General features: G+C 36.7%; 1 protein-coding gene across 2 annotated transcripts in view; it reads left to right on the top strand.

Moving 5' to 3' along the window:
* CRPPA (CDP-L-ribitol pyrophosphorylase A) overlaps positions 1 to 25465 on the top strand; it is a 305420-nt gene that overhangs the window by 179636 nt on the left and 100319 nt on the right. The gene's annotated exons all lie outside the window — the stretch shown is intronic.

Below are 25465 nucleotides of genomic sequence, written 5' to 3'. Positions count from 1 at the left end.
TGAAATATTTAAGGTGCCTTTTTAGCCTGAAGGTAACAACATTTCTTTTGAAACAAATGGATTTTCGTTGAATATAAGGGGCATCTTTTAGCCAGTTCCTTGGTTTTCTTTAACTTTGAGGTTGTTTCCTCTGCTTCTGACAGAGACAAGCATGACCTCCAGTTGGTCCTAAGGACAAGGCAAAGTTTAGTTCACTTAGGATCATGGAATTGTAAAATGTTAGTGCCGTATGGTTCCTGAAGTCAGCACAACCAAGGCCTAAAGAGAGACATATAGTTGCCCAAGGACATAAAACTGGCAGAGTAAGAATAAGAACTCAGGTCTGTATCTTCCTTCAGGAATGTTTCCTCTTCAATATTGTCTTTGGTTGTACCCTAGATTAACGTGGTGGGAAAAAGAAATCAGTTATTTTTCTTGTGCCATGCAAAGGAGTCATGGACTAATGCTATGCTATACAGGTATAAAATAGTGTTCACTCAGGAAAGCCTCAAAAGCTGGGGAATGGTAGAGCACACACAGTTCTGGACCTCTCTTTGTCCTATGATTTAGACTAAGCACAAAGGGTCTGTAGCTGACTTTCTAGTGGAGGGTCTGGTTGCCAGTTGAAATGGAGCATGGAATTTCAGAGAAAAAGTATGTTTTAGCATAAGTATGTCCCAAATGTTACATGGACCATATTTGCACAAAAAATTCTTTATCGTTATTCTGAATTTCAAGTATAACTGGGCATCTTGTGTTTTATTTGCTAAACCTGGTAACACTTGTAGAGTTCATATTTACATAAAAGCATTCATTTTTTTCACACTTGACGTGTTCTACCCTTTTATGGAATGGAGTACAGTGAGTATCTATGTGACTCTGTACCTATGAAGGCTCCCTGATTGGAAAAGTAGCCTTGTTGAAAAGGAGGAGCCTTTGCAGCCCACTGCTTGGTATCTGACTGCTCTTTTTAAGCACACTTGGACCTGCTAAGCCAGCTGTCTACTAAGTTACCAAAAGTGGAAAAAGGTGGTCCTGCAAGCCCTTCAGGATATGTCTCATTACTTTAGGATGCAAAGATAGTTTACTTAGGTGTTGCTTGTCTCTTCTTAACATTTCAGTAATGATGTTTCAAGTATGTGAAAATGTTTAAAATGAAAGGTTTACTTTTGTCCTTAAAGACACAGATGTGAATTGACTTTTACTAGCCCAACACACTGTCCAATACATAATTCCACCTTAAAGAGCATTTACTAAGAGATCCTGGGATGTTTGTTAGATATGCCATTAAAAAAGAGCTGTGGTTAAAAATTTGGAGAGGCAGCAGTGAATAGAGTTAAACAGACTTCTTTAATGAGGGCTTCTCACAAATCCTTAATATACTGATGAGCATTTCATATCTCCAACCTGGGGACAAGGGCTATGCCATTTTCCATTTTCTCCTGTAATCCTTTAACCATAGATAAATCATGGGACTAATGTTCCCTAAAAGAAACTTTGAGAAACACTCCTCACAAGTATACGGTTAAGTAAAGAAAGCACTACCTCTGTACAGTCTTTTTCTACTTCAGTACTAATTTTTCCATTTAGTTAAAGCAGTACTTCTAAAATTGAGTGCCTGCTTGACACTGCAAACAGCAAGGATATGAAGATGCATAAGGTGGAGCTTTCATTCACTGTTTAGTGAAGAGTGTTGGTCTGTGCTTTCCACTGTGCTGTGAGATGCAACTTTTTGTAGTGTTCATACACTGGACTTGTTCCCTAAATCTAATTCATCTCTGTAAGAGCCATTAGATGTTTTGTAGGTAGTTATTGTGTATGCTTCTAAGTCTCTGAACAGTGAAACCTTTCTAGATTTTTTTTTAAAACCATTTTTTGGGGCTTCCCTGGTGGCGCAGTGGTTGAGATTCCACCTGCCGATGCAGGGGACACAGGTTCGTGCCCCGGTCCGGGAAGATCCCACATGCTGCGGAGCGGCTAGGCCCGTGAGCCATGGCCGTTGAGCCTGCACGTCCAGAGCCTGTGCTCCTCAATGGGAGAGGCCACAATAGTGAGAAGCCCACGTACCGCAAAAAAAAAAAAAAAAAAAAAAACCATTTTTTGTAAGACACTAGCATCAGGTGCCTCTTCTTTGGATAGGTTTTCAGTTTATTGATAGCCCCTCCTTGGAAGAGAGAATGTATTGAATTGACTTCTGTATCTGTGTTACACATATGTTCTTTCTGGCTTAAAGAAAACCTCCCTTGTTATGTATGTGATATTTCTGTTAATGCAGATAGTCTTGATATTTGGCCGCACCTTCACAGTGTCGATGTATATGATGTTTATAGTTGAATAGAATTACGTAGGCTTTTTTCTTTTGAAACACATGATGCTATTAAACCTCTGTTTGTGTTTGTATAGCGTTCTTTTACACACATGTATAGAAGTTTTTGTGTTTGGCAATTTTAAGCTGATTAGTTTTATTCTATTATTTCTGTCTTTCATTGTCTTTTTTGGTCTAGATTGTAACATATGATTAATTAGCTATAATTTCTTGCATCATATAATTTACAAATTAGCTGTCATCTATATTTTGTGTATACCTTTAAGGAAAAAATAGATTTGAATAAAGCTAAGGATTGATTCCTTCCTTAGTATCTATAAATGTTCTACAATGTTGTCTGTGATCAATTACTGATAATTTAATAATTCAGTCACTGACAAATGCATCTAATTTTATAATAGCTCAACTCAGTTTCTCCATATTTTCTTTACTGATATAAGAAACTTTAACAAATACTTTACTTAACTCTAGATAAGCTTTATGTGTGTGTTTTTTCTGCCTTTGAGAGAGATTATTTGCTAAATTATTGAATATGCTAGTTTCTTATCTATATCACCATAGTAAGGCACTATTAACTTTTTTCCCCAAAATTGACTTTAAAATATTCTAGTGGCCTCAAAAAATTAATAATTTAAAATAAGCTCTTCGTGGGTAGCTTAAACTTAGAGTTATAGATCAAGTGACAGGCTTCACTGTGTATATATATGTATCTATACATTTATATACACACACATATATAAATATAAGTAAGAAATATTGGACCATAGTATAAAGTTTTCTAATGTTATCATCCAGTTTTCAGTTCTTCAAGTTGTAAACAAATCAGGAAATATTTGAAATTTATGCTCAAGACTAGAAATGTAGCATAAAGCTTGCCTTTACAATTTGTTGAATGAATTTAAATCAGGTCCTATCCCTTTTTAAAAAATACCATACAAAAATAACTATGAATAATTAAAACCAGTTTTTATAGTTGAGTCTATATAAAGGATCTTAGTCCCTTTTTAAGTGTTACTTTAAATAATTCTATGCATAAAATATTATTCTTCATCCTGTTAATCCAGCTTTGTTATGCAAACCATCATTGAGGTCCATGATATAAAATGATGTGTTTGGGGAACATATTTTAGTTATTTGAAAATCTGTATCTGATAATATGGCAGTGAACATATACAGACTTAGTATTTCTGTCATGAGCTGTTCAAGCCAGTAGCTTACAGTTTACAGTCTTAATTTTGTTGAAATCTAAAATATTTTTATGATAACTTTGTTTTTTAAGGCAAATATTTGTGAGTTTACATTTTAAAATAATATTCCTTAAAACTGTGATAGTAAGTAAACTGTTTCCCTGAGTTCTGTGAGCCATTCAAGAAGCAGATTGTAGGAACCCATGACCTATAGCTTGTTGGTCAAAAGTACAGATGGCATCCGAAGTAGAAGTCAGCCTGGTGGGACTGAGCCCTTAAGCCTGGGGTGTGTGGTCAGTGCTAACTCCAGGTAGTGAGTGTCAGAACTGTTTAGTGTGGGAAAAATAAAACACACATTTGGTGGCAGAAGTGTTGAGAACAGAAAAACAATCTTTAGGCCAGTATAAAACTTGCTATATCTATTATCTCCCCAATCCCACCGGAGGTTTTCCAAATTGTGGACATTCTTTCAGCTTAGGTGCCTAGTGAAAATGTTGTGAATCAGCATCCCCAGCAAACTAACAGTAAACATGTAGCATGAAAAAGAAATTAGACTCTGTTGTCACTGTAATACAACTTCAACTATACTGACCATTTTACAGGTAAAACGTCTAGGTTACAACAATATTATTCCTTTGATTAGTAACTTTTTTGTACAGACATTACAACATTGAATAATCCACTCAACTGATTTTTGCACTCAGCTTTACTTATCCACCGTCTTCACAAAGATATCATGAGACATCTTATTAGGTATTTTCCTGAAGTCCAGACCTGAGATTTGTACAGCTGTCCCTTGCTTGAGTAATCTACTGGTATTCTCAAAGAAAGAAATAAGTTTAACTTGTTTAAATGAACATACATTCGACCCCACTAATAAATGATTGATTTTCTACGCCAGTAGCTTTTTAAACACTTTTAAAACATCTTAGAAAAATCCCCAGCTGACAATATTATAGTCACCTGAGGAATTAAATATACAGATTCCTAGTCTGTACCTCCCTGACTCTATTTCAAGAGATCAGGGATATCCCTGGGGCTCTATGTTTCACAGCTCAAACTGTGATGAAAGTTTAGTATGAGCCAGATTTAAATGACTGATGCAGGTCAGTGGTCCTTCATTACACTGGCATGTTGGAATCACTGATTTCCCTTTGTAATCTGTGTAGGACTGTCACATCAGTGGAAGCTCTGATATACCAGGTGGTATAATAGAATGTTGATTAAGTTTGGTAAGGGAGTGAAGAATGGCCATTTGAAAAAGTTTCTCAGGTAACCGAAATCATGTCTTCGTGTTCATTAAGGACAACTGTTCTAAACACTCAAAAACTCTCAGTAAAATAGGGTAGTTATATTGATAAACATAATTAGTTGGAAACAAAAAAAGTGTATAATTGATTGTTTAAAAGACGGATTTTGAAAAGGTATTTTGTAGCTTTATAGAATTAAGAGTCATAGAACCAAGATTGGATACTAGCTAGCCAGGAACAGTACAGTTAACAGAAATGCTCAACCATCCTGTGGGACTGTGCTAAGAAAAATGCCTCCCATCCCTGATTCTGCTTATATAATATGCCAGGGGACCATGGGTAGGAACTCTACCATAGCTGATCCATAAAATGAAGAGTCTCTTCCCTAGATCCAGTCTCCTTGTTCCGGCACCACTTCCACCTTCTAATTCTCCTCCATGTGCATGATAGAATCTATAGAATTATGCTACAGAATCTGGGGAAATACAGCTTGTTTTTTTCTCTGTAGTCTCTATAGCGCAGAAATGAAAGATGCGCTATGGTTAGGGAAGGCATTGCTTGCGCCACTTCGCAATATCAGCCCCATCTATGTTATAGAATCCTGTCTTAGGTTGGAATGAAATCAAACAGAGCACCTTTAACATGTGTTTACATTCAAGGGCTTGTTATTTGTCTATATCCAGGCTTTCCATATGGTGTCTGCCACAAATATACATTTTTAAATACAATTTTGCATATGAACTTTTATAATAATAAAATTTGCAACGTCTATAAAGTTTATCTGTAGCAGTTTTGTATTTAATCTGTGCATTTTATGTACTCAGGGCTTTAGAGATGAGTCACACAGGTTCATGGTTAAAGAGTTTCCTAAAATTATTATAACTGATTATTTCTTACCTTGAATTAGTATCTTCCCCTTAACTGAAAAACAAGGTATATGACCCTGAACAAGGGATGTAAGTTTTCTAGGTCTTGGATTCTCCATTTTAAAATGCAGAAGTCAGAACTTCTGTTTGAAAGTGTTTGTCGGATGAGAAAGAGGAGACATACGAGGTGTGCAGGCTGTGTCATGTGGTACCATCAACCATCTCTCACTCTGACACGGAAATTCTAGAACTGGGCCTGGGTTTTCTTTCCTTTCACTATGTGACCATAAACTTCACCTATACTATTATTTCCTTTATTTTATTCAGAATTACTCATTGTTTGTGTATTTTGTTCTAGTTCACAGAGGGAACTGCTCTCTTTTTTTTGTCAGACACCTTAATAAAGTAGAAGACAAGGGTGGTGCCTTAGTCTGTTCTGCTGCTATAGCAGATACCATAGGTTGGAGGCTGGAAGTCTGAGATCAGGGTGCCAGCATGCTTGAGTTCTAGGGAGTTGCTGGTTGCAGAGCGCTGTTTTCTTACTGGATGCTCACAGAGCAGGGAGAGGGTGAGACCTCTAGAGACCTAATTCTATGGACGAGGACTCCAGTCTGAAGAATTATCACCAACTGAAGGTCTCTCTTCCTAATAGCGTCACGTCACGTAGGAGTTAGGATTTCAACATATGAATTTGGAGGAGGGGCACAAAGATTCAGTCCATGACAGGGAAGGAATTAACATCCATTAGGGAAAGGTTAAGGGAAATATTAAATATGTTAGCACGTCAGGAGTGTGTGCCGTTTATTATCTATTCCTTATCTTCTGTCTCCTTTCTTCTCCTTTGTACTGTCATTTTACTGGGTTTGATACAGTGGGAAACAGGACTTTTGAAAGCAATAGTTGGCTTAGTGTTTTTGTAAGATGGGGCCATTGGAAAGGACTACATCAGGCAGAGCTACAGAAAACAAGTCTTGAAGAGGTCAGGGGTAAAACAGGGGAGCCCCTTACCTTCTCCCTGCTCCTGAATGCCACTGTTTGCTCTCTTCCTACAACTACTGCAGCTCTGGGAGGCATATAGAAAAAGGAGGAAAGTTACCAAAGCAGTTCCGTAATTTTTTCTTTTTTAAAAAACAATTGTTTGTAAAAGACTTATGAGGATCTTTTTATAAACCTCCAAAACAGGATGTGAAATGGTGAAATGAAGTTGTTTGGCAAAACATTAAATTAGATAAAGATGTGTAAATTGTTCTTCTGTCCAAAGTGTAAGCAAGATCTCTCTACTTGATGAGTTAAGTGCTATTGTCTTTCTCTGTTGTCTGGGTTTTGAAGGTTTTGTGTGTACTATAAAGGACATCCAGAAAACATTCTCGACGATGAATCTCTTTGTAATTACTTCAGGTAAATTCAAAATAAAACATTAAGAACTATATGAACAGGTCCAACTGCTCTCGGATACCTTTGTGCCAAAAGACCTGAATTTGTAGGATGCAATTTACACCAGTCTTTCCTCTCAAATGCACCCCATTTGCTCTGTGTTCTTAGCCTTCAAGTGTGTGCGATCACTTGGAGAACAAATAGGTGCATGCTATCAAGTAGCAGAACACAGATTTGTTTTTAATGAAAATCTTTGGGGAGATTAGACTTAAAACTCTACTCCCTGCAGTGAGCAATCACTTGGAATTTAGCTGAATTATTTACTAAACTCACATTACTTTCCACGCCATCACACGGCATGTACACCAAACACGCAGCACCAAATCTGTTTACGGAAACCCATAATACCCTGTTCAGAGTAATCAGGCTTTTCAACATGGGAATGTTGATGAGACTAAATATTTTTCACTTTCAAATTGTTTTGGCTTTTATTATTTAGATTTAGTCATTCTTTGGGAAAATAGGAAGGTTATGAAAGATAATGTCTCTTCAAAACTGTGTGTTTGACGTAAAATAGCTAGCTAGCGGGAAGCAGCCGCGTAGCACAGGGAGATCAGCTCGGTGCTTTGTGACCACCTAGAGGGGTGGGATAGGGAGGGTGGGAGGGAGATGCAAGAGGGAGGGGTTATGGGGACATATGTGTATGTATAACTGATTCACTTTGTTATAAAGCAGAAACTAACACACCGTTGTAAAGCAACTATACTCCAATAAAGATGTTAAAACAAACAAAAAAACAACTGTGTGTTTGAAAAACTGAAACTATTTTCAGGGAGTTTGGTTAGCTTACTTGGCAGGCTCATCAGAGAGAGTAGCAATAAGCTATTATACTTAGACATATCTAAATGAAATGGATTATTACTTACAAACTTCCGCTACAGAACTCTCCATTTTTTTGAATAAAAAAAGCAAAAGTATGAATGAAAAAGACCATGGAAAATTCTTAATGAACTAAATCCTTTGGACAATGTATTAGCTAACTATCACTGCATAACAAATTACCCCAAAACTTAGTTGCTTAAAACTACATATATAATCTGACAGTCTCTGTGGGTCTCTGGCTCTGGGTCTTTCTCAAGGCTATAGTCATCTCAAGGCCACACTGAGAATGATCTGCTTCCTAGCCACTTAGCTGGCTGTTGAAAGGATTCAGTTTCTCTGGGCTGAGTCTTCAGTTCTTCACAAGCTCATGGTTGGAGGCCAGCCTCTATTCTTTGTCATGGGGGTTTGTCCATAGAGCATCCCACAATATCAGAGCAAGCAAGAGAGAGAACGAAGACACAAGTCACAGTCTTCTGTAAACATAATCACCAAGTGACATCCTGTCACTTTTATTGTATTCTGTTCATTGGAAACAAATGACAAAGTTTTACCTACACACAGGGAAGGTGATTTACATAGGGCATGGCTACCAGTAGGTAGTGATCGCTGGGAGCCATATCAGACGCTGCCCACCACAATAATACCAGAATGCTAATATTACAGCCTAAAAACTATATTTCTTGCTACCCACTCCAAGCAAAGCAAGGGGTTTGTAACCTAAATAGGGCCAGAAATGTGTTAAGGTGAAAAACATGCACACAGATTTTACATATATATATATATATATATATATATATATATATATATATATACACGTACATACATACACACGTACATATGATTACACAAACTTACTTTTTTCTTGACACTTGAATAGAGTAGTAACAGCTAGAGACAGTATAGCAGGGAAGTGGGGAGCCAACGAAATGGAAGCTTAGTTTTATGTTATCTGTACAATTTTAAAAAGCTTGATTTAGGTCAGATCCGCATCAAATAAATTAGGGAGCCTATATTCATAGATAGGCTCTATTATTTCAGTCCAGGTTAGTGAAGTTAGTATTACAAAATAATTGCTATAAAATGGTGGCTTTGCATTTGAGGGAGTTGAGCCTCATTACAGTGGAGCATATAACCCAGAAGTGTTGTGTCTCAGAGGCTTGAAAAACAGTTTCCAGGAAACAGAGTTGCTGTAGTAAGTCAGGAGAACTAGAAATAAAAAGAAGCCAGTGAATCTCACAACTGGAATCGTTTTGGTAATCTTCAGGGAAGATGTGTTTGTGGACTTGTAGAAAGCATTGAGAAACTTCATTGGGCGTTATCTGATTTCCTATAAACTGTTTCTCCAGTAAAACTCCTGTCATATTACTAACATCAATGAAAAGTTGGAAATAGGATCTAACTTCATTCAATACCCAAATTCTGATATTTTAACTAATGAAATAGAAAAAAAAAATAGGCATGGCAAATAGGTTGAAAGAACAAACTGAGTAATTATTCCGTGGGAAGTGGAGAGTTTTCTAATGCATGTGGCATTATTTCAGCCCTTTGAAATAAAACATGTTGTGTGTATATATATATATATATATATATATATACTGTTCACAGCAGTTTTATGTAGAATTTCCTTAAATAACATTAGAGGGAGGGAGATATCTTTCTCTGTTTATTTTCATTTTATGTAACTCTAATTATCCAAACTGCAGAAGCAGCTGTACAAAGAACTCTAAAATTGCAGTGTTTAACTGAATCAAGTGGAGAGAACATGATGTGTATGCTAGAGGACTTGAAAACATCAAGCAGAGTGGGAAGTGAAACTAGATAGAAGCAATGTGAAGTCAAGATAATAAAGATTTAGCATTCAAAGCCAATGGCAATAAGTCTGAATACTTAGAAATATTTGGGACCTATTGACTTTTAGATATTGCGCGTCATTTAGATTAAGGGTAACATTTCCAAAATCTAGGACTGTCTAAGGACCATGTTCCAGGAATGAGAGTTGGTTGTATGTAAATTCCTTATTCTCTGCCCTAAACCATCAGGATTTAGAAAAGATAATAGTTTGTAAATTTAGAACATGTGTTTATTGTCTCTGAGAATCCTATCAACATTTCTGATTATGAACACAAAGGAAGTATAGAGGGACCTTCTCCATTGAGAGTCAGGAAGCTATGAGTAATGTTTGGCATAAAGATTTGTGTATAGAAAACAGTGAAGTTTATTAGTTTTCCATCCATCTCATTACTCATCTTTGACAACTGGTAAGGAAATATATTTTAATTAAGCTTCAACTTTCTGTTACTGAATGCATAATGGCAATTATATACTAATGCTATTAGGAAATGAGTTGGTTTAATAACAAACATATCTACAATCACTCTTTTAGAATCTGGATTTTAATGGGCAGAAAAAGCACAGATGTTTTACAAAGACGCCATTCATGATTATTATTATGCTTCGGTCAGTGTTTATATTTTGTATGTTTCTAATCACTATATCATGCTGAAATCCTATATAACGAAGAATATAAGGAAAGAATGTTCAAGAGTACCACAGACAATTTACCATTTTTTTCAGCTAAAATTATTTATTTTAATCTTCTGCATTTTTACTCTATTTCCTTTTTAAAAATACGATTCTCCATGTGTATTTATGGCCTAAAAGCTTCTGAATCGTAATAAATTTCATAACCAAGCTACAGATCTTCTGCTATATGGACAGACTTTTTACAAGGGGATTCAGGAACACAAGAATTTAACGTTTATTATAGGACATGCTGTACTTTTTTTTATTGTTTACCACAAAGACTTTTTCATTAAAAGATTCAAAGAGAGGAAATTTAATTTTTGTTCATAGGCTTGCAAGCTGAAATTCGGGCAATGTGAAATGTATTCAAATAGAGACCATTAAAGTAATCTATATACCACTTACTGGTAGTATGTCCTTACATTTGGTTTGTAGGTTTGAGCCAATCTTATGCTCTATTCTTGATAGTGAAGTCAATTAAAAAAATTGATTCTCTAGTGAGGATATGCTGCTTTGAACAGATACCAACTACCAAATATCAAGTTACAGGCAAAATTATTAAATGTATAAATGAACAGATTTATGGTTTTCTAATGCATCTGTATTATACTGTATGTTTCTAGTTCCTTTCTAGTGAAAAGTCAGGCCATTTCTTATTTGTCTACTGGGTACATATCTTTGATTCTGACTTAATCTGTTTAGTTTTGAATTTTAAATAGGAATAATAAATTTTGCTCAATATGTGTATATACGAGGGTTTAAAATAATTGTGCTATATTCTTCATCATCTTAGTCCTTTTGTACCTTTATTAAATTTTTGACTTCATATTTAAGATGTTTTGATGCAATTAAGGATTTAGGCTCTTCAGGGAGGGTGGTCTCTTCTCCCTCTTTTAAGAAAGTCAGCATTAACACAACATTATTAGTACTCTTTTGACCTTCAAGAGAAGAAATAGGCTAAAAACCTAGATAAGAAGTTGCTAAAAATCTAGCTACTGAATTCTCAGGTCCGGCCCATGATGAGAATAGGCATGACCCCTAAATCTAATTTTTTAGATGGAGATGTTACAAAATTAAAAAAAAAATACATACTGATCATAGAGCAACAATTAAAACACTCAGTGGCAAACATTTCTGAACGTTGATAGCAATTTCTATAATGAAGGCATTGCATTTACCCTAAAAAATAACCAGTTGAACAACTATATAAATGACTGGGAAGCAGCTTAATAATTTTCAACAAATGACCTGGTCAGTATGATTTCAAAAAGCCTCAGTCATATTTTCCAAAGTCGTGCTGCTTCTTTTATAGTTACCGTTTTTCTCATAACCTAAAAGAACACCAGGCTTTGCCAGCACCATCACAAGAACGTGAGTTTTCTTCACAAATATACTTTCTCAAGTCAAGTAGATCATAAGTGAATGCTTCCTACCTTTCCTCAAATTTTTACTGAGTGTTTTAAGGCCTTGGGAAGAAAGACAAGGTTTGTGGGTTGTTTTTTGTTTTTAAATACGTGCAAGGCCTTTTGTAAGGCATCTTGAGGAAGTCAAATGGTGGCTGAGACTTGACCTTCACCCTCAGGGAGAGGTTATACTGAAGGAACTATATCAGGTTAATTAGATGTTATAAATGTATAACTTCTGCTTTTTAGAGCTTAATTATTTCCACAGGTATGTGTTTCCCAGTGGTTAGCTAAGCAATAACAAACGTGGCCCTTGTGGTAAGTTCATGACAATAATGGCTTTGGCCAAAATGTTCATTTGTTTTTTTCCATAAGTTGGCTCTAGTAGCGCTTACTTGTCTTTAACTTCATTCAAAACAATTTTATTAGCTTGTATTGTGACAGCTGTCATATTAGCATGCATTTTCTAAGAAACTTATCAAAATTGATGAATTTTTGTATAGTCATTTTAATACTGAAGATGGGAGAAAACAACATTTTTGGCATATTATGCTTTTTTATTTCAAGAAAGGTAAAAACGCAAGTGAAACACAAAAATCATTTGTGCAGTGTATGGAGAAAGTGCTGTGACTGATCGAACATGTCAGAAGTGGTTTGCGAAGTTTCGTGCTGGAGATTCTCACTGGATGATGCTCCATGGTCGGGTAGAACAGTTGAAGTTGATAGCGATCAAATCAAAACAATAAATTGAGAAGAATCAACGTTACACCACGCGGGAGACAGCCAACGTACTGAAAATATCCAAATCAAGCGTTGAAAATCATTTGCACCAGCTTGGTTATGTCAATCACTTTGATGTTTGGGTTCCACATAAGCTAAGCGAGAAAAACCTTCTTGACCATATTTCCACATGCTACTCTCTACTGAAACGTAACAAAAACGTTCTGTTTTTAAAACAAGTTGTGATGGGCAATGAAAAGTGGATACTGTGCGATAATGTGGAATGGAAGAGATCGTTGGGCAAGTGAAATGAACCACCACCACCACACCAAAGGCCGGTCTCCATCCAAAGAAGGTGATATTGTGTATATGGTGGGATTGGGAGTACTCTATTATGATCTCCTTACGGAAAACCAAACAATTAATTCCACCAAGTACCGCTCCCAATTAGACTAAACGAAAGCGGCGCTCGATGAAAAGTGTTCAGCGTTAGTCAACAGAAAATGCATAATCTTCCATCATGATAACGCAAGACCGCATGTTTCTTTGATGACCAGGCAAAAACTGTTACAGCTTGGCTGGGAAGTTTTGATTCATCCGCCGTATTCACCAGACATTGCACCTTTGGATTTCCATTTATTTGGGTCTTTACAAAATTCTCTTAATGTAAAAAATTTCAGTTCCATGGAAGAATGTAAAAGGCACCTGGAACAGTTCTTTGATCAAAAAGATAAAAAGTTTTGGGAAGATGGAATTATGAAGTTTCCTGAAAAATGGCAGAAGGTAGTGGAACAAAACGGTGCATATGTCGTTCAATAAAGTTCTTGGTGAAAATGAAAAATGTGTCTTTTATTTTTACTTAAAAACCAAAGGAACTTTGTGGTCAACTCAATATTTTGCCTTTTGCCACCAGCATGGCTGGTTCTGTGGAAGTCTGTACCTTCTAAAACCCTATATATTGCACTTGAGATTACAGATCTTTTCAGCTAGTGTATCTTTGGGACTTTATAAGAAAGCATATGTGCTAAGGTAAAATAGGAGAGAGCTATCTTGTTTAAGCCGTTGAGAATAGTGAATTTCCTGGCTGACTAAAATGTACAGTAAAGAAAAATAATCAGTAAAATTCCAAAAACCTTACCAAGTTTTTATTTTTAAAAAATCTTAGAAAAGTTTGAGAAATTACTAAATTTGTTTGTACTGTTACAGCTTCTGTAGCTTTAACGAGGTGTATGAAGAAGGGGAATTTTCCTCTCCAGGACATTTCATATAACTCTAAGTGCTAAACTCAAGTGGAAATTTTAGAATTCTGTAATGGTTTCATCAGGTATCCAAAGTTTAGATACAGTGGCTAAATTACTGCTAGCTCCTAGCTTTCTCAGTCAGAGTTTAAGTTGGTTTATACTTTTTGGATATGAATTTGATTCAGATTTCCCTTTGTCTCAGTTCAAATGTCATGTATTATGTCTAATATGATATCTTAGATGGGAAACATGAAAGTTTTTAGTCAAAATGCCAAATTCACTAAGATTTTTATTTTAAAAAAGAAAACGTAGACTATGCAATGTTTGCAAATTATAAAATTGTAACTTTAATTTTTAATGAGCTGGAAAATAAACATACACTTGCCATAGTTTGTTATATAACATAGAACTGTGAATTAATTTCATCTTTAAATATTCAGTTACCTTGAAATTTTGAAAAGAGTGATATTTTGTCTCTGAAACATATTATGTAGTAATAAATGTGTGTAAATCTACTTTACGTAGCTTTCTGTTAATGTATAAATTTCAGTATTTTGCTTCCTGAACAAATTTTATGATCATTTCAAAACTTAAAAAATGCAGCATTTATGTCAGTTTCAACTAAGTTTACTGGAGGCACAATGGATTTTTAAGCTAGTTGAATTAATTGGGGAACTAATTGGCCTATCAGTTGGGAAATTTTAATTGTAAATGTCAGAAACAAAACACAAATCGCTTTAACAATATAACTGAAAAATTCAAGTTCATGGCTTTATGCATTATAGGACCCCAGATGCTCAAAAGGGGGACTGCCTCTTTCTATTGTCTGTCTCTTCTCCACCCCTCTATATACCCAATAACTTGGGTCTTTATTTTCATGTGGTTTTCTGAATAGTATCAAACATGAGCACCAGCTGCTGCAGGTCTATATTCTGTAAGTTTAGTAAACTCAGTGCAAAGAGAATATCTATATCCTAGTATCTTCAACAAAAGTCTTGGCTCTCATTTTCATTAAGCTTATTTGTAAAACGTGTCTTTATTTTCTGATTCAATTACTTTGGCCCATGTAGATGTTCATTTTATTAACCAGGCGTACTTCATATGCCCACCTTTGGAGCCAGGTTAGCTCACCCAAACTACATGGATGAGTACAAGGGTAGGGTGCATTCCCAAAAGAAAATTGTGGTACGATTCCCCACAGCATGGGGGACAGGCTGGACAGGCCAAAATGATAGATTATTAACTATTCATGTTATGGACTCCATGTTTGTGTCTTCTCCAAATGCATATGTTGAAATCCCAGCCACAATGTGACAGTATTAGGAGGTGAAGCCTTTAGGAGATAAGTGGGTCATGAGGGTAGAGACCTCATGAATGGGATTAGTGCCCTTATATTCTAGAACATGTGGGGATACAAGAAGAAGACAGCAATCTGCAAACCAAGAAGTAGGTTCTCACCAAACACTGGATCTGCCTGCACCTTGATCTTGGACTTCCCAGCCTCCAGAACTGTGAGAAATAAATATTTGTTGTTTAAGCCACCCAGTCCATGGTAATTTATTATAGCAGCCTGAACTGATACAATTTTTAATTTGGGAAATTTTTCTATCTTAGTAAATGTGTAAGATAAAGACACAAAATATCTGTGTCCACATGATGTTAATTTGGGTGCTTGTTTACTAATTAACTGTGGAATTACAGAGTATCAGATTTTTAGGGGACCTTAAAATGCAGGTAGTCAGACTCTTCTTGAAATATTACCAACTGTAGTTATTTTTAGCCACTTGTGAAGTGCACTGTAAGTTATATATTGCTAAAATATAGTTCCACTGTTTGGAAAACATTGACTCTGAATAATGAAAATAGCCACTATTTGCCTCATCTTCACTCCACCATGCTCCCTGAGAGAGGAAGGAGAGGATAGGTCACTTTCTGAGCATCATTCTTTGTTTTTGTGGCAATGGGAACAAATGGGTTGAAAACGACTGTTCTATCGCATCTATCAGCCTTGCCATAATTGTCTTTTTCATAGAAAAAGAAATTAGAGCTTTCATGTATTTATACTGTTTATCTAAACGCTTAGTTTCAGTTTCCTTTATTGTAATTTTTTTTCCAGATGTGATTTGTATTGTATATATATTGACCTTCCCTTTTCCCACTCTGGTACTCACCATCACCTGTCATGCTTGTTCTCCATAGCAATTTAACACAGTCTGCGCACAGTGCTTCTTATTTATATGTGCTTATTACTCACCTCACTCACCTAATATGTGAACCCTAAAAAGGCAGAGGTGTGTGTGTTTATGTGTATGTGTGTGTTTTAATCTGGTTTACCGATTTAATTCTAGTATATGGATTGGTGCCTAGTACAAAGTAGGCCCTTAATAACTATATGTTGATATACTAACATGTACTGTGCAAAAATGAACGTATACTTGCACATATTGTCAAAACATAATAGATTTGAGTGGTATCCTTACCTTTCTGATTTAAAGTACCGTCATCCCTTGGTATCTGCAAGGGATTGCTTCCAGGACCGCCTGCAGATACCAAAATCTGTGGGTGCTCAAGTCCCTCATATAAATTGCCTGGTACAGTTGGCCTTCTGAACCCATGGGTTCAGCATCTGTGCATATGGAGGACCAACTGTGCTATACTTCTCTGATGCTTTCTATTAATGCTGCATTCCTGAAAATGTATAAACTATTAACAAAAAAGGGTTAAACCACATTTATGTTATCAGTTGAATTTATAGAGGTAAAAGTTATAATGAACTCCAAATTGTAAGTCAATATCATTCATAAACATGAGTGCCAATTGGCTTCTCCCAGGGATTCAGAGACAGTTTGTTATTAAAAAGCCCACTACAATAATTTGCCATGTATTCAAACTAAAGAAGAAAAATATTATCTCAAAGTTGGAATAAAAATATGTGATAAAATTGATCGCTAGGTCATGATAAATTCTTAGCAAATTGAGGGTAGAAGTAAAATTTCTTAACTTGCTAAGTGATATACCAAAAATTTAAAGCAAACATCAAACTTAATATGTATTGGGAACATTGCCTTTAAAATAAAGAAGATGAAAGGAATGGCCACAATCACCATTTCTGTTCAGCCTTGTTCTGGATGTCCTAACTAGCACAGTAAGACAAAAGAGAGAAATAAAAGGTTTAAAGGATTGGAAAGTAAGAAACAAACCTTACCAGTATTTGCAAATAATATTATCTTAGTAGAAACCTTGAGAACCTGCAGACCAATTTTTAAATTTAAGAACTCAGGAAAGTTTTGCATATATAATCAACATACTAATAAATTTTTATTTCAACATAAGAACAAACAGAAACTTTAAATGCTATCTTTTATTAAATAGAATTATACTTAAGTGGTGGGTGTGTATTCCTTTGATCTCCTTTCAGCTTACAGGGTCTGTAATTACTCTTAATTCATTTACCTTACAAAGAATTTGATTTCTTAGTGTATTTATATGTTGAAATTATTTATCTTCATTCTTAGACATAGCTCAAAAATATTGAGAGAAGAATGTTTAGAAAAATATAAAAGCAGAAAATTTTAAATTAATTTTTTATTGGGAGTATAGTTGATTTACAATGTTTTGTTAGTTTTTGCTGTACAGCAAAGTGAATCAGTTATACATATACATACATACTCTTTTTTTTTTTTTTTTTTTTTGCGGTACTCGGGCCTCTCACTGCTGTGGCCTCTCCCGTTGCGGAGCACAGGCTCCGGACACGCAGGCTCAGCGGCCATGGCTCACGGGCCCAGCCGCTCTGCGGCATGTGGGATCCTCCTGGACTGTGGCACGAACTCGTGTCCCCTGCATCAGCAGGCGGACTCTCAACCACCGCGTCACCAGGGAAGCCCCATACATATTCTTTTTTAAGATTCTTTTCCCATATAGGTCATTAAAGAGTACTGAGTAGAGTTTCCGGTGCTTTACAGTAGGTCCTTATTAGTTATCTATTTTATATTTAGTAGTATATATATGTCAATCCCAATCTCCCAATTTATCCCTCCCCCCTCTTACCCCTTGGTAACCATAAGTTTGTTTTTTACCTCTGTGACTCTATTTCTGTTTGGTAAATAAGTTCATTTGTACCATTAAAAGCAGAAATTAAAAACCATGAAAAAAACTCTTTTTGAGTTGGAAGAGTTCAGCAATAACATGAACTGTTAAGCAATAATGGCTTTTTATATCTATGTTCTAGATGTTTTTGTTTCAGGTTTCTGCAAGCTTTCTCACTGCATTATCATGTGAACAGTCATTGCCTGTTAGGTACCTGCTTTATTGCTTAAGGGAATTGATGACATGCCAATTTATTAATCTTTCACAATATTAGGCATTTAAATGTACGTGATATTTACATTTTGAAAAGCCATGTGATTTTACTTTTAGAAAAATTTTTGCAGAAAAATTTTAATGGACTTATAAGACATCTTAAGATGATGATAAAGTAGCTGCATCTTGATTAATTCAGTGGTGTGTAGAAATCAAATTAGGCATCAACTTACATTTTTAATTGAATCTTTAGGCCTCAGATTATTCTTTTTTTTTTTTTTTGGCTGCATTGGGTCTTCGTTGCTGCGCACAGGCTTTCTCTAGTTGCGGCGAGCGGGGGCTACTCTTCGCTGCGGTGCGCGGGCTTCTCACTGTGGTGGCTTCTCTTGTTGAGGAGCTCAAGCTGTAGGCGCATGGGCTTCAGTAGTTTTGGCACGCGGGCTCAGTAGTTGTGGCTCACGGGGTCTAGAGCACAGGCTCAGTAGTTGTGACGCATGGGCTTAGTTGATCCACGACATGTGGGATCTTCCCGGACCAGGGCTTGAACCCGCATCCCCTGCACTGGCAGGCGGATTCTCAACCACTGTGCCACCAGGGAAGCCCCCTCAGATTATTCTTGAACTCCATAAGTGTTTTGAATTTGTAGGAATATGAATGCCATGCAGAAAATATTTAATGCAGATTGTGTTCATAGTATTTCTAGATGTCTATTTTAAATGTAGCTATTCCTGTGATTAAATGCTGTTCTTGAGGTAAGGAAAAAAAATATATATTTTAGTACTGTGTAGATTTGAGGTTTGTGCATTAACCCTTTCAATTTCTAGTGTGAGAGAATGCTTTTCAACATCGATAACATTTAACAGTTCATAGTTATGCTGAGGCATTCATTTGAGTTACTATAACGGTGAGAAGTATGCCACTCAGTATGTATTGAAGCATAGCCAGTTTGCTTCTTGCACAAGAACTCATCTGAGGTGGTAGAAATTCATTTATTTGTAGAAAAATAGTAATGTCCATAGAAGGAAAGGCATTTCTTTTGGAAGTTGACAGATCTTAAGGTGATAGTTTCGGAATAAATTAGAGTGAAACGTATGGTTGCTTGGGTCCATGAAATGAACAAAATCTGGTTATCAGAAACACCATGAATAGATCTACATTAATGAATTCTCTAGTCAATACAAAAATACTTCATCAAGTAAGAAAAAAATCTTTTCTGAAGTTAAAGAAAAAATTTGTGCTTTGAATATATACTCAGGAAATATACAAATTCTACTTGGAAAAGTGATTCAAGAGAATTTTATTTTAATGGTAATATGAAAATAATTTTAGTGTGTGTTTACAGGATTAGTGTTTTCTTTGTTTTTCTTGGCTCATTCTGCAGAGTTGCAACTTAGATTCATACTAAATGGTGTGTGTGTATGTTTATAGAATTGGTAGAAGACTTAAGGGCATCAATTAAATATTTTAGTTCTTTTACTCTAATCTATTTTACTGGGACAGTTTTGTGCTATGATGTTAAACGAGATTTTAAAAATTAATTAGGGTCTTTGGACATATTCTTTATACATATCAAAGGCACTACTGTCAAAGATTTTAAAAAAAACAGACACTAGCTGAAGCTATGAAAACAGATTTTATTCAGTAGCTACTGACTGAATAGTAGGAGGAGCAGTGGAGTTCCATTTGATTTGTGTTTGGGTGAGTGGGCCTTTTAAAGGGAGAATGAAGGAGTGGGGAAGAGCTGAGAGAGTGCGCATCAAGTGAGAAATAACAAAAGGTTGGTCAGTATAAATGTGATGAGGCCAGCTGTGTCTGTCAGCTGGCCGTTACTAAACTTATGATTCTGTCCTCCCACAGAGTCTGGGAGACCAAAGCCCTATCCTTCCTGATGATTACATTTCAAAGGAATGACTGAGTTTCTTGAGAAAGATCCTCTTGACTTGCAGGAGATACATATACATCTCAAAGGGACCAAGAACAGATTCACAATTTTTTAAGTCCTTTTTAGTAAATCCTCTGAAGGGGGGGTGGGTCAGGGGCTTATCTGGGATTTGCTGGAACAAACAGTAAATTCTACTGGCAGTGGTTTTTTTCCCCTGGGGTTAGGGTTATCCTGAGGACAGGGCCGTAGCGCTGTTAGAAGTTGTGCTAGAGTTTTGTCATCTCTTAGTGCAGAGGTTTGGGCAGAGTCTTCATGTGCCAAGAGTTCTGCAGTTCTCATGACTTTATGTTATACAAAACTCAAAAGGAAAAAAACCCCTAATTTTCCAGTAGAAAATAGAAAATTTGACATCTAAAGGAATGAAGGAGATACTGTCCTGAATTGAAAGTTTAGTTTTTTTGCATGTGAGACGATGCTAAGGTTTACAGATGTGTGTTTTCTTTTAAAATTTTGTTTTTTGAGAAAAAGTGAATTCACATGGTTTTAAACTTAAACCGTATACAGTAGTACCCAGCGGAAAGCCTTCTACCACAATATCCACACCAGCCTGGTTCCCATCTGCTACCCTAACAGTAGCATCTGCCCTTCTCGGGTGTGTGATTTGGTTTCATAACTAGGTTTTCTCTTCTGTACCTGAAAGCTTTCTTCAGATTCACGGTGGTGTAGTCATGGTGTAGGTGTGTCACAGTTATCATGTTTACCTTATTCTGTTTGACCTGGCTTTAGGTAGGTATTTGCTTTTTTTTTTTAAAGTAATGACAGATTCCAGAAACCCAATCCAGAATATCAAACCAACTCTTAGGGATTGGGCCTGTATTTTTATTTATATTTATTTATTTTTAAACATCTTTATTGGAGTATAATTGCTTTACAATGGTGTGTTAGTTTCTGCTTTATAACAAAGTGAATCGGCTATACATATACATATCTCCCCATATCTCTTCACTCTTGTGTCTCCCTCCCTCCCACCCTCCATATCGCACCCCCTAGGTGGTCACAAAGCACCGAGCTGATCTCCCTGTGCTATGCAGCTGCTTCCCACTAGCTATCGATTTTACAATTAGTAGTGTATATATGTCCATGCCACTCTCTCACTTTGTCCCCGTTTACCCTTCCCCCTCCACATGTTCTGAAGTCCATTCTCTAGAAGGTGTTCGTCTTTATTCCTGTCCTGCCCCTAGGTTCTTCAGAACCGTTTTTTTAAGATTCCATGTATATGTGTTAGCATACGGTATTTGTTTTCCTCTTTCTGACTTACTTCACTCTGTATGACAGAGTCTAGGTCCACCTACCTCACTACAAATAACTCAATTTCATTTCTTTTTATGGCTGAGTAATATTCCATTGTATATATGTGCCACATCTTCTTTATCCATTCATCTGATGATGGACACTTAGGTTGCTTTCATGTCCTGGCTATTGTAAATAGGGCTGCAATGAACATTGTGGTACATGACTCTTTTTGAATTTCTCAGGGTATGTGGCCAGTAGTGGGATTGCTGGGTCGTATGTTAGTTCTATTTTTAGTGTTTTAAGGAACCTCCATACTGTTCTCCATAGTGGCTCTATCAATTTACATTCCCAGCAACAGTGCAAGAGGGTTCCTTTTTCTCCACACCCTCTCCAGTACTTACTGTTTGTAGTTTTTTTGATGATGGCCATTCTGACCAGTGTGAGATGATACCTCATTGTAGTTTTGATTTGCATTTTTCTAATGATTAGTGATGTTGAGCATTCTTTCATGTGTTTGTTGGCAATCTGTATATCTTCTTTGGAGAAATGTCTGTTTAGGTCTTCTGCCCATTTTTGGGTTTGGGTTGTTTGTTTTTTTGATATTGAGCTGCAGGAGCTGCTTGTAAATTTTGGAGATTAATCCTTTGTCAGTTGCTTCATTTGCAAATATTTTCTCCTATTCTGAGGGTTGTCTTTTGGTCTTGTTTATGGTTTCCTTTGCTGTGCAAAAGCTTTTAAGTTTCGTTAGGTCCCATTTGTTTATTTTTGTTTTTATTTCCATTTCTCTAGAAGGTGAGTCAAAAAGGATCTTGCTGTGATTTATGTCATAGAGTGTTCTGCCTATGTTTTCCTCTAAGAGTTTTATAGTGTTTGGCCTTACATTTAGGTCTTTAATCCATTTTGAGTTTTTTGTTTGTGTATGGTGTTAGGGAGTATTCTAATTTCATTCTTTTACTTGTAGCTGTCCAGTTTTCCCAGCACCACTTATTGAAGAGGCTATCTTTTCTCCACTGTATATTCTTGCCTCCTTTATCAAAGATAAGGTGACCATATGTGTGTGGGTTTATCTCTGGGCTTTCTATCCTGTTCCATTGATCTATATTTCTGTTTTTGTGCCAGTACCATACTGTCTTGATTACTGTAGCTTTGTAGTATAGTCTGCAGTTTGGGAGCCTGATTCCTCCAGGTCCATTTTTCTTTCTCAGGATTGCTGCTTTTTTTTTTTTAACGGGTTTTCCCAACTGTGTTGTCAGATGAACAAAGTGCTGTTGTGTTTCACTAAAACATGATTATCGTCATTTGAGTAATTAACAAGATTGGCATATTTTGTGTATTAAAATAATATACATCATTAGGTTATGAGGAGACTTGTTACTATGAAAATAGCAGCAAAACTCTATGAGTAATCTAGGTGTTCACAGTCTTTGCTGTTCTGGAGAAATGAAACTAAGAGTGATGGCTGTTTTCCTGTGATCAGAAAGTTTGATGTGATAGTTACAGATCTTCTCCCTTGATCGGTGATGATGGCTCTTTTGTTAACTATGAGTGAATTCTGGAATTCTTTGTAGATGCTCAGGCTTGAGACTCTGTATCTTTGAAATTCAGTCTGCCATGTTTGGAAAAGAACACTGCTTTTCTCTTGACTGTATCTACAGCATTTCTTTTCTTAGCTTAAAATAACCCCTCAAACTCTCATTGTATACTCTGGTTTTTTTTTTTCTTCTGCCCATGCCTAGGTGAGTGAAGCTGCTAAATGAAGGGTATTTGTTAAAATAAGCCATTCAGGGAGTATGGGAAGAAGTGTAACACTTTTTGAGCACTGCGTGTGCTAGGCACTTTCATATATACTCTCATTGAAACTTCAGAGAAGTCTTGTGATGTGGGTGTTAGTAGTTCCACTGTACACTGGTGAGAAGTCCCAGGCCCAGAAACTTAAGTAACTCCCCATACCATAAGCTAATAAGTGGCTGAACTGGATTTGGACCTCATGTGCACCACAGTGTTCACCTTCCCAGTGAGGTTTTTGTAGAAGGGCTTTTTAAATTAAAAAAATAATAATAAGATTACATACACAGCCTCTAAAATGTTAAATTACTAATATTTAGTGGACTTCTGATTTAGCAGTTGATATTCTTATTCAGGTTACTTTATGATCCAACCTTCTCTTCTTGGCTATTTAGGGATGGGATGCTGCTGGCCATGGAGGTTGGCAGGGTCTTTCCTTGACTATGGCATGTGAATCAAAGGAATCCTAGCCTGGGTGTTCTTGGAAACCCAAAACCAGTCTTTGTCTTTAGTTTTTACAGAGGAGTAAAGAGCAAGTAATGCAGGTGAAGCAAATGGTCTGTTTCCATGGAGTGGTGAGAGTGGATGTGCAGAGGTGGGATATGGAGAGCAGAGCCTGAAGACACTGCCTGAGAAAAAGTCCTGTCAAGGGGAAGAGGCTGTTTACAGTGGAGCCCTCACAGTATTGTTGCAGGGAATAGAGTGGGGTAGGAGAGGATGGTCACATCCCAGGTTATGTCCAAGTCCCTAGGACGGCCGCCAAGTGTGGGTTCTTGGCTTCACACAGGAAAGAATTCAAGAGTGAGCCATAGTAAAGTGAAAGAAGGTTTATTCAGGGAGATAAATACTCCACAGACAGAGTGTGGGCCATCTCAGAAGGCAAGAGAGGCGCCAGGGTACGAGGTAGTCAGTTTTTATAGGGGTGGGTAATTTCATAGCCTAATGATTAGGAGGATTATTCCAACTATTTTGGGGAAGGGGCGGGGATTTCCAGTAATTGGGCCACTGCCCACTTTTTGGCCTTTTATGGTGGGCCTAGGAACTGTCATAGCAGTGGTGGTTGTGTCATTTAGCATATGCTAATGTTTTACAATGAGTTTAATGAGGCTCAAGGTGTAGTGGAAATCAGTTTCCACCATCTTGGACCTAGTTGGTTCTAACCAGTTTATGTCATTTCCTCAACAGCTCTGTCATTCTTTTAAAGGTTGTGCCCTGCCCCCTTCCTTTCTCAATATCACTGCACTTTCTCAGACCTGCCTTGGGCTGGATTGAAGTTAAGGACTTCCTAGGACTTGTTCTGCATCATTTTAAATGTGGGAGGCTGAGGCCATTCTCTGCTCTTCTGGGAAATGTTCCTCTCGGTGCAGTTGGATCTGATACTGGCTGTGGCATCATCAAGACCTAGATAGATAATTTCCTGACCTGGGCCACCTTGATCAGCTGCAGGTGGGGCTGTATTAGAAAAACAGTTTTAAGTTTTCAGAGAAACAGAATAAAAGTTTAAGTTAGTTTAAAAATTAACCCTGTTAAAAAAATAAAGCAAAATCTCTATGAATATACTTGGTTCCAGAAGGAATTGTTCTTAGATGCTTGCTGTGTTTCACTGCCAGAATTGGCTTATTAGTGAGATACATTCCAGAGAACACTAGGGAGCCAGAGCACAGTTTTTCTAATAGCATTCACCTTAATTATCTGCTTATCTTATCTTTGCTTTCAGGGATCATTGTATAACTTACTTTGTTTGGGATTGGGCTCCTAATTGTGTATTATAAAGAAGGTTGTAAACAGTGTTTTTCGTGCCTTTTTTTTTTTTTTTTTATAATTTGCCCCCATGAGTCTTTGTGGGGGTGAGGTAATAATAGTGGTGGTGCAGGAACACATCAAGGTGATCTGGGGAGATGTCTCAAACTGCAAAATCTCTATTCCAGTCTCTCACCCCACTGATTCCCAGATGCCACCTCCCCAGAAACATTCCTGGAAAATATGCCATATTCTTTAAGCCCCCCCCCCAAAAAAAAACACCAGAGAGAAAACAAACCAAAAGGTTTTAAACTCACGAGCATAATTTCCAAGTTTGCTTAAGTTTCTTAGTATTAAGGTGGATCAGACTACTGACTACTATTCAATCTGGTCATCTTGTCTGTGGTATCCTCTTTATCTTGACCTTAAGGGAAAGTATACCTTATAATCCTGCAACTCAGTTGATTAAAAAAAATAAAAACAGACACAGAGAAACAAAAACTTATTCATGAAAAGTGCAGCAAAATAAAACATGTAAGAAGTAAATCCAAAATTAGTTTTCTTTTTTGCCTAGCTTGTTCTGGGTGGAGAAAAATTTCCTATAGCTTTTTCTCTTTTCTGATAAAACAGTTATATGTTTGTGTTGACAGATGGCTTGTAGCTCCATGTTGTGCTACTTTGTTAGAAGCCTTGTAATCAAATTTAGGGAAAGGTT

Source organism: Lagenorhynchus albirostris, chromosome 8 (assembly GCF_949774975.1).
Source record: "Lagenorhynchus albirostris chromosome 8, mLagAlb1.1, whole genome shotgun sequence".
In the NCBI taxonomy this organism is placed as follows: Eukaryota; Metazoa; Chordata; class Mammalia; order Artiodactyla; family Delphinidae; genus Lagenorhynchus; species Lagenorhynchus albirostris.
Note: the sequence above shows the minus strand (reverse complement) of the source record. Positions and strands in the feature narration are given on the sequence as shown.